Below are 9,410 nucleotides of genomic sequence, written 5' to 3' on the forward strand. Positions count from 1 at the left end.
CTTCTGGGCTCCTGGTTCTCACGTAGTAATGTTACCAGACCATAAATGCCAGGTTCTTGAGTATCAAGTCCTAAAAATGAGCACTGAACTCAGTACAAGTCAAGCAGATAAGAGTTTATTGAAAAGAACTTGTGCTAAATGGAGTTACCAGAAAAGAGAAGCCAAGCTCTCCAAGGGGTTCTTGTGGATGGCTTGTTCAGGGGCCTTGGGGTGGGTGTGGAGCTTGGGAATAAGGATGAGGTCAGTTGTCCCATGATTCTTGTCTGTTGGTGGTAGATCCCAGGGTAGTCACAGGATGTTTTCCATGGTCAATGGACCACCCAAAAAGCCTGTAAAATAATGCGCAAACATTCGGGTTACCATTAATGGACTGAGAAAGAGGTTGGTGGGGAGTTTTCTTGAGGGGTGGAGTCAGAGATTCAGAATAACCAAGTTTCTAAAGCTGAACAGAATTAGTTTAGAAAGACATCTTGGGCCTCCAGGTAAGATGGCAATGTAGGTAAACGTGGTACTAGAATCCTCCCACAACCACATAAAAAATACAACTAATCGCCCAGCTGGCATGGCTCAGTGGTTAAGCATTGACCTATGAACCAGGAGGTCATGATTCGATTCCCAGTCAGGGCACATGTCCCGGTTGTGGGCTAAATCCCCAGTGTGGAGCATGCAGGAGGCAGCCAATCAATGATTCTCTCTTATCATTGATGTTTCTATCTCCCTCTCCCTCTCCCTTCCTCTCTGAAATAAAAAAAATATATATTAAAAGAAACACTCAAACAACTAATCTTCAGAACAACCATCATTCAGAACCACCTGAAATCTAGGTGAATGGAAGTCCTAAGGAATTAAAGAAGAAGCCACATTGAGACTGGTAGGAGGGGCAGAGGCACAGAACCATTTGGTGTTTTTTAACTGGGAGAAATATCTTGGCTGTGGAGGTCCCCCCTGAGAAGCAAGTCATCTCTGCCCCACACCAGACCCCTCAGCCCAGGGTTCCAGTGCCAGGAAAAGTCCCCATAACTTTAGGCTGTAAAAACTGGTGGGAATCAGGCTGAGAAAGACAGAGGGTAGGAGGAGTCCCAGGCATTTCTTCTTAAAGGGCCATGCACAGACTTACTTGGACTTACTCCCTCTGAGCTCCAGCATTGAGCAGCAACTTGAAAGGAACCAGGGGTATACAGGAAGGAACTAAATTGTCTGGCACTAGGGCAAGAGTTGGGGGGGGGCAGGCAGCTTTCTTCCAGACAGAAGTGCTGGCAGAGGCCATTGTTCCTTTGCTGAACCCTCCCCACCACAGGGCTGACAGGTGGGCACCATATCTGAGTCTCTATCAACCTGGCTCACACTGTTTGCCCCACTCTGATGATTCCGAGACCCTGTCTGCACCCAACTTGCAGGCTCACTGAAGCCATTTCCAGTGGCTTTTCTATACAACTCACCTCTCTTGCCTCATGCTTTGGACTTTCCTAAAATCTCTGAAACAAGCAGCAGCTGGCCTCGATGTGTTCTGTACCTCTCACTAAGTGGCCACAGGCCCAGCACTAGCAGCAGCCTACCTTGGTTCACAGCCTGGCATCTCCTGGGCACCTCCAGGCCCAACACAAGTAGCAGCCATCTATAGATCACTCAGTAGCTAGTGCTGGGTGGCCCCAGGCAGGGCACAGGCAGTGGTTGACTTTGCACCTCCCTGGAGGCCCCAGAGGCCCCAGTACCAGTGCACCTGGTGGACAACTTCAGACCATGCTCAATTACAACCCCATCACCTCCATGAGTGACACACTCAAGGGGTGTACTCCGTGAACACCAAAGCCCCATGGAAATCCTGCTCCCTAGGGTTGCACAGCAGCTCTTTTGCTATAGTAGTCGCAGCTGGTCCTCACAGCCAATTACCGTATTTTCCGGCGTATAAGACGACTTTTTAACCCAGGAAAATCTTCTATACGCCCAGTTGTCTTATACGCCGGAAAATACGGTATCTTGGGAATCAATCCTTCCCAGTGATGCCAACAACAATCAAGGCTCAACTACAACAGGTCAGTGCACACAGCCCCCACAGGGGCACACCTGAAACACCCACCTTGGGTGACTGGGGAGGTTGCACCACTAGGCCCTACAGGACACCTACTACACAAGGCCACTCTACCAAGTCCAGGAGACACAGAAGTTCTACCTAATAGACAGAAACAAACACAGAGAAGTAGCCACAATGTGGAGGCAAAGACACATATTGCAAATGAAAGAACAGGAGAAATCTCCAGAAAAAGAACTAAATGAAATGGAATCAAGTAAACTATCAGATATAGAGTTCAAAACAATGGTTATAGGGATGCTCAAGGAACTTACTGAGAACTTCAAGGAACTTATTGAGAACTTCAACAGCATGAAAAAGGACTTAGGAACCATAAAAAAGAACCAGTCATAAATGAAGGATACACTAACTGAAATGAAGAATAATTTACAGGAAATCAACAACAGAGTAGAGGATGCTGAGAATCAAATCAGGGATTTGGAATAGGAGGAAGCAAAAAACAAACAAACAAAAAAACAAAAAACAAAAAAAACCCCACAACAACACCCAATCAGAACAGTAAAAATCAAAAAGAATAAAAAAATATAAAGATAGTGTAAGAAGCCTCTGGGAGAACTTCAAGTATACCAACATTCACATCATGGGGGTCCTGGAAGGAGAAAAGAAGGTGAAAGAAATTGAAAACCTATTTGAAAAAATAATGACAGAAAACTTTCCATATCTGATGAAAGAAATAGACTTACAAGTCCGGGAAGCACAGAGAGTCCCAAACAAGATAAATCTAAAGAGGCCCACACCAAGACACATCATAATTAAAATGCCAAAGGTTAAAGACAAAGAGAACATCTTAAAAGCAGCAAGAGAAAAGCAGTTAGTTACCTACAAGGGAGCACCCATAGGACTGTCAGCTGATTTCTAAACAGAAACTATGCAGGCCAGAAGGGAGTGGCAAGAAATATTCAAAGTGATGAAAAGCAAGAACCTACAACCAAAATTACTCTACCCAGCAAAGCTATCATTTAGAATTGAAGGTCAGATAAAGAGCTTCCCAGGCAAGAAAAAGCTAAAGGATTTCATCACCACCAAGCCAGTATTACATGAAATGTTAAAGGGTCTTCTTTAAGAAAAAGATTTAAAAATATGAACAATAAAATGGCAATACATATCTATCAACAATTGAATCTAAAAATCAAAATAAATGAATAAGCAGAAATAGACTCATAGATACAGAGAACAGTTTGACATTTGCCAGATGGGAGGAGGGTTGGGGAAATGGGTGAAAGAGGCAAAGGGATTTAGAAGTACAAATTAGTAGTTATAGTATAGTCAAGGGGGTGTAAAGTACAGCATAGGGAATATAGTCAATAATATTCTAATAACTAGGTACTGTGTCAGATGGGTATGAGATTTTTTGAGATTATCATTTAAGTTATATCTAATTACTGGGGTGTACACCTGAAACTGATAAAATATTGTATGTCAAGTGTAATTGAAAAATAAAAAAATATTTTAAAAAAGACATCTTAGAGTCTTCTATTTAACTTCATCATACATTAAGAATAAGAACACACGAACACCATATGTTTGTTCCATTTAATTTCACTCATTTAATAAATACAACATTGAGCATCTACTGTATGCCAGGTTCTGTTCTAGGCACTGGAATATAGCAACGATCAAGGACATACAAAGTTCCTGCTCTTAGAGAACTGGTTCTGTGGGGGAGACAAATAATAAACAAGTCAATAAGTATATGTCAGGGGGCGATAAATTCTATTAAAAAATAAATTTAAGCCCTGGCCAGGTAGCTCAGTTGGTTAGAACATCGTCCTGATATGCCAAGGTTACAGGTTTGACACCCAGTTAGGGCACATATAAGAATAAACAATGAATGTATAAATAAGTGGAATAATAGATTGATGTGTCTCTCCTATCGCTGTCTCTCTCTAAAATAAATCAATAAATTAAAAATAAGCCCTGGCCCATTTGGCACAGTAGTTAGAGGGTCAGCCTGTGGACCAAAGGGTCACGGGTTTGATTCCCAGGCAAGGGCACATACTTTGGTTGCAGGTTCATTCCCTGGCCCCAGCTGAAGAGCAAGCGGAGGCAACCAATCTATGTGTCTCTACCACATTGATGTTTTTCTGTTTCTCTCTCTCTCTGTCTCTCTCTACCACATGGATGTTTCTCTGTTTCTCTCTCTCTCTCTCTCTCTCTCTCTCTCCAACATTGATGTTTCTGGGTGTTTTTTTTTTTCTCTCTCTCCTGCCCTTACCCCATCCCTTCCACTCTCCCTAAAAATCAATGGAAAAATATCCTCACTCCTCAGGTGAGGATTTTAAAAAATAAATAACAATAAGATAGATTTTTAAGTAAGTAAGTAAGTAAATAAATAAATAAATTTGAAAAGCAAGATAAGGGCCAGCAAGAACCAGAGATGAGAGATAAAGACTATTTCACAAGGGATGGTTAGGAAAGACCTCTTTTTAAAAAAATATTTTTTTTATTGACTTCAGAGAGAGGAAGGGAGACGGAAGAGAGACTGAAACATCAATGATGAGAGAGAATCTTTGATCAGCTGCCTCTTGCATGTCCCACACTGGGGATCGAGCCCCCAACCCAGGCATGTGCCATTACTGGGAATCGAACCATGACCTCCTGGTTCATAGGTCGATGCTCACCCACTGAGCCACGCCAGCAGGGCAGGGAAGACCTCTCTTGGTGACTTTGAATCATAAATCTGACCGAAGTCAGAGAGCAAGTTGCATGAATAGTATCTGGGGAAGAACTTCCAGCCAGAGGGGAAAGCCAATGCAAAGACCCTGAGACATGGCCCTGGCAGGACAGCTCAGTTGGTTAGAGTGTCTTCCTGAAATGTCAAGGTTGCAGGTTCAATCCCTGGGCAGGGCACATACAAGAATCAACCAATAAGTGCATAAATAAGTGGAACAACAAATCGATGTTTCTCTCTTTCCTCCTTCCTCTCTTTCTAAATCAATAAATCAATTTTAAAAAACACCCTGAGACAAGGCCATTTGTATGTATATGTGAACATATTCCTTTGTCCTACATTAAATATATGATAGTAATTTTATGACAGTGACATTAAACTGCAAAATCATTTTAAAAATTTATTTATTAATTTTAGAGAGAGAAAAACATCCATTTGTTGTTCCACTTATTTATGCATTCATTGGCTGATTCTTGTATGACAGGGATTGGCATAGGGGGACAATGCTCTAACTGTGCTACCCAGCCAGGGCAAACTGCAGAATCCTTGGTCTTTCTAATCTTGGCTCAGCTAGGTAAAACATTTATGAATCTTGCTGAATGTGCAAATGTGCCTAGAAGTTCAGTAAATGGTGCTGGCTAGATAATGAGCCATGCATCACGGTATCAAGACCGATGGAAGAGACCCTAGGTGGCCCTGCCACAGCCGGGTGGGGAAAATTTCTCTCCAGGAGTTCCCTTACCTCTGTCCTCTAGCTCTAATTGCTGTGGACGTGCCAGGCAGCACAAAAGGGCTCCTGAGGGTGGTTCCTGCTGATGCTGGGTAAAGGTCCCCGTAGGCAGAGCCAGACTCACACAGAGTAAAAATTCCTCTGAACTCAAGCGCTGGCAAGGGTCATGTTGCCGGGAAGAGAAAAGGTTTGGGGTGGGGCGTGTGATGGAGGGTGGAAAAAAGTGGAGGAAGTCAGAAAGCAAGAGACCCGCCCTCCCTAATCGGCTTCCCTGAACTTGGAACCCCTGTAACAACCCCTGTTCGGCACTGCTGTGCACCCAGTGATGCCCTTATCGTTGAATTGCACTGACTTCTGACGTGTTTGATGTTAATTCTTTACTGTCCACAGTAGCTAGATTGGTCCACCTTTTTGTTATCATATAGATATGTCCTGTGCTCATCTATTTATATTAATTTTCATGGTGTAAATTATTAGACTTGTTCATGAATAATGCGTTCTAAATGTAGTTGTGTCCTCCTTGATTGCCTATTGCAGACAGGCACTGATAAAGGCTTTTGATGTTGATTATGACTTCAACGATTACAGTAGAAATCAAAGGCTACTTCTTGTCATTTGGAATACTGCTCCTCTGAAAGTGATAATCTCCTCTTCTCTTACAGGTCTTCTCTCACAGACTGGCTTCAGCTGGCCTCAGCAGAACCCTTTCAATTTTTTTTTTTTTTTTTTTGAGAGTACGTTTGTTAAAGCTGGGGGCAGTGAAACAAAGAAGGGCTTAGGATAGAAGCCACAGGAGAGAGCCTAGGTGGGGCACCTTTGGCTCACTGAGAAGTCAGAGAAAAGGGGTTCAGCGGATTAGCTTGGGACCAGCTGCTGCTGCCCATTGCTGCCCTGATTACAAGTCTATTGAGGTGCCTTAGAGTTTAGGAGGTGCATGCCTGTGTGGAAGAAGATGGGGGGGGGGGCACTGAACCCTTTCAGTTTGAAGCAGAAGACCTGGGTTCTTATGTAGATTCACAAACTTCTGTATGACTCTACTGCACAACCTTCTAGTGCAACCCAGAAAAAGCTCACGGGGCTTGCAGACAGGGCAGAGAGGTAAAATTAAAAAGTAGGTGTGTAAAAAAAAAGTAGGTGTGTGCCCTGGCCGGTTAGCATTGCCAGGAGCACTGAAGGGTTCAACTCCCAGTCAGGGCACATACCCAGTTGGATCCCCAGTCGGGGTGGATACTGAAGGCAACCGATTCTTGTTCCTCTCTCTCTCTCTCTCTCTCTCAACCTCTCTCTGTCATCAATGAAAAACATACCCTCAGGTGAGGATTTTAAAAAATCCTGTCAGAAGTCTACACCTCTTCCCTTTCAGGGCCAGCTCTCTGAAACACTTTTTCTCCCCACAAGGATAATTCTTCTGGGACCCTCAGGTTCCGGGTGTGATGGGTGAATAACCCTTGCATGTCATCTTTTGCAGATTCCTTCCAATTATTCCCTTTACCTCATCTTTGCCATCTGTTTCTTCTTACAGGCCTCCAAAGAGCTACTTTTCTAAGCCTTGGCCTTATCTATGTTCCCATTCTGATATTTTAAAGAAAAAGACTCACAGGGATGATGTAAAATGGCTAGAATGCCAAAGATAACCACTACAGAAAGAAATGTGGTGAAAAGTCCACTAGTGAGCCCAGACATTCAGAAGATAGAAAAGGGATAGGCGAAAACATACTCCACGTGAATTAAAGACCTAAAGTTATAAAAGAACTTCAAAATTATCTGAAAAAAATATAGAATATCTTTATGCTCTTTTAAAAAATATATATTGAATTTTACAGAGGAGGGGAGAGGGAGAGTTAGAAACATCGATGAGAAAAATCCATCAGCTGCCTCCTGCACGCCCCCTACTGGGGATCGAGCCCACAACCAAGGTACATGCCCCTGACCGGAATCAAACCTGGAACTCTTAGTCCGCTAGCCAACGCTCCATCCACTAAGCCAAATCGGTCAGGGCTCCTTATGCTCTTAAAGCAGAATTTCTTAAAGCAAATTATGAAAAAGCAGAAGTCATAATGAACAATTTTGATAAAATTTAGTATAACCAATATTAAAAACTCCTACATGAGCTCTAGATGGTTTGGCTTAGTAGTGGATAGAGCATCAGCCTGCATACTGAAGGGTCCCAGGTTCAATTCCAGTCAAGGGCACGTGCTGGGGTTGCAGACTCGAGCCCCAGTAGGGGGCTGCAGGAGGCAGCCGATCAATGATTCTCTCTCATCATTCTATCTCTCTCTCCCTCTCCCTTCCTCTCTGAAATCAATAAAAATATATTTAAAATAAACGAAACTCCTACAAGAAAACATCTTAAACAAGGTTAAATTACAAGTGACAGATGGGAAGACAGGGAGTAGATATCCGCATCAAACAGGTTTATCATAAAAGGAGTGTTACCTGGCATCTATAAAGGAGTTCTACAAACTGATGATAATAAGGAAGATAAACAGCCCAATAGAAAAATGAACAAAAGGTATGAATTACCAGAAGAAATTAAAATAACCAATAATACATATAAAAATCAGCTTTCTCACATAATCAGAGAAATACAGAGTAAATGGACAATGAGATTCATTTCACATCTATTGGGTTAGCAATAAATTAAAAGTCTGACCACTTTAAGTGTTGGTGATGTCCACACAAGAAACATCCAAACCTGAGTTTGAGCCAAACTGACCACAATTTCCAGGAAGCAAAGATCTCAAATGCTTCAAAATATGTCAGTTTGCAGTTTCTTTTATGCACATTTAAGGAGGGACCTTAAAGCCCGATTGGTGTGGCTCAGTTGTTGAGTGTCGACCCATGTACCAGGAGGTCACCGTTAGATTACAGGTCAGGACACATGGCTGCGTTGTGGGCTTGATCCCCAATAGGGGGCGTGCAGGGGGTAGCCAATCAATGATTCTCATCATTGATGTTTCTACAGCTCTCTCCCCCTTTCCTTTCCTTTCTGAAATCAATAAAAATATCTATATTTTTTAAAAGGTTAACCTAGATGCACAAGAACAATGGGTAGGGGTTACTTAAAAACCTTTCATTAAAAAAAATAACAAAACAAAAAAAACCCCACAAAAAACCTTTCATTAAAGAAGTTATAGGCCTGGGGCAAAACTACCCCCCATGACCTTCCCAGTTAGGAATTTATGATCAGATCACCCTGTGAGGTTACTCTTGGTGAGATTTATATCAGCACCCTTTTCTTCCATCATGAGGGTGTAGAGAAACTAGGAGGACTCTCTCATCTTGTGAAACTGATACAACTGCTTTGGAGAGCAACTTGTTATTTGTTCAAGGTTAGCATACACACATCCTTTGTTCCAGAGTCTATCAATCAAGTGAGTCATGCACAGCATTTTACAAAAATGAAACAGAATGTAAAACATAAAAAGTGAGTTTTGATATAAAGTGTGTTTACTATGAGTTATGGTTAAAAAACAGTCTGAAAACACTACTTAAGTTTCTTAAGAGAAACTCTTCTAAGAACAAAGAGACATCTTCGAGGATGTTCCCTGCAATGTAGTGTTTGTAATAATGAAAGATGAAAGCAATGTAAATGTCTATCAGTAGCAAATAGGTAAACAGATTGGAGTGTATTCTTTTTTTTTTAAAGTATTTTTAAAAATATTTTATTGATTTTTTACAGAGAGGAAGGCAGAGGGATAGAGAGTTAGAAACATCGATGAGAGAGAAATGTCGATCAGCTGCCTCCTGCACACCTCCTACTGGGGATGTGCCCACAATCAAGGTACATGCCCTTGACCGGAACCTGGGACCTTTCAGTCCACAGGCCGACGCTCTGTCCACTGAGCCAAACCGGTTAGGGCTGGAGTGTATTCTTGTGATGGAACACCACCGCACAGCAGCTAAAATTAATGAACTTG

This window comes from Cnephaeus nilssonii (assembly GCF_951640355.1).
Source record: "Cnephaeus nilssonii genome assembly, chromosome: 6".
NCBI lineage: Eukaryota > Metazoa > Chordata > Mammalia > Chiroptera > Vespertilionidae > Cnephaeus > Cnephaeus nilssonii.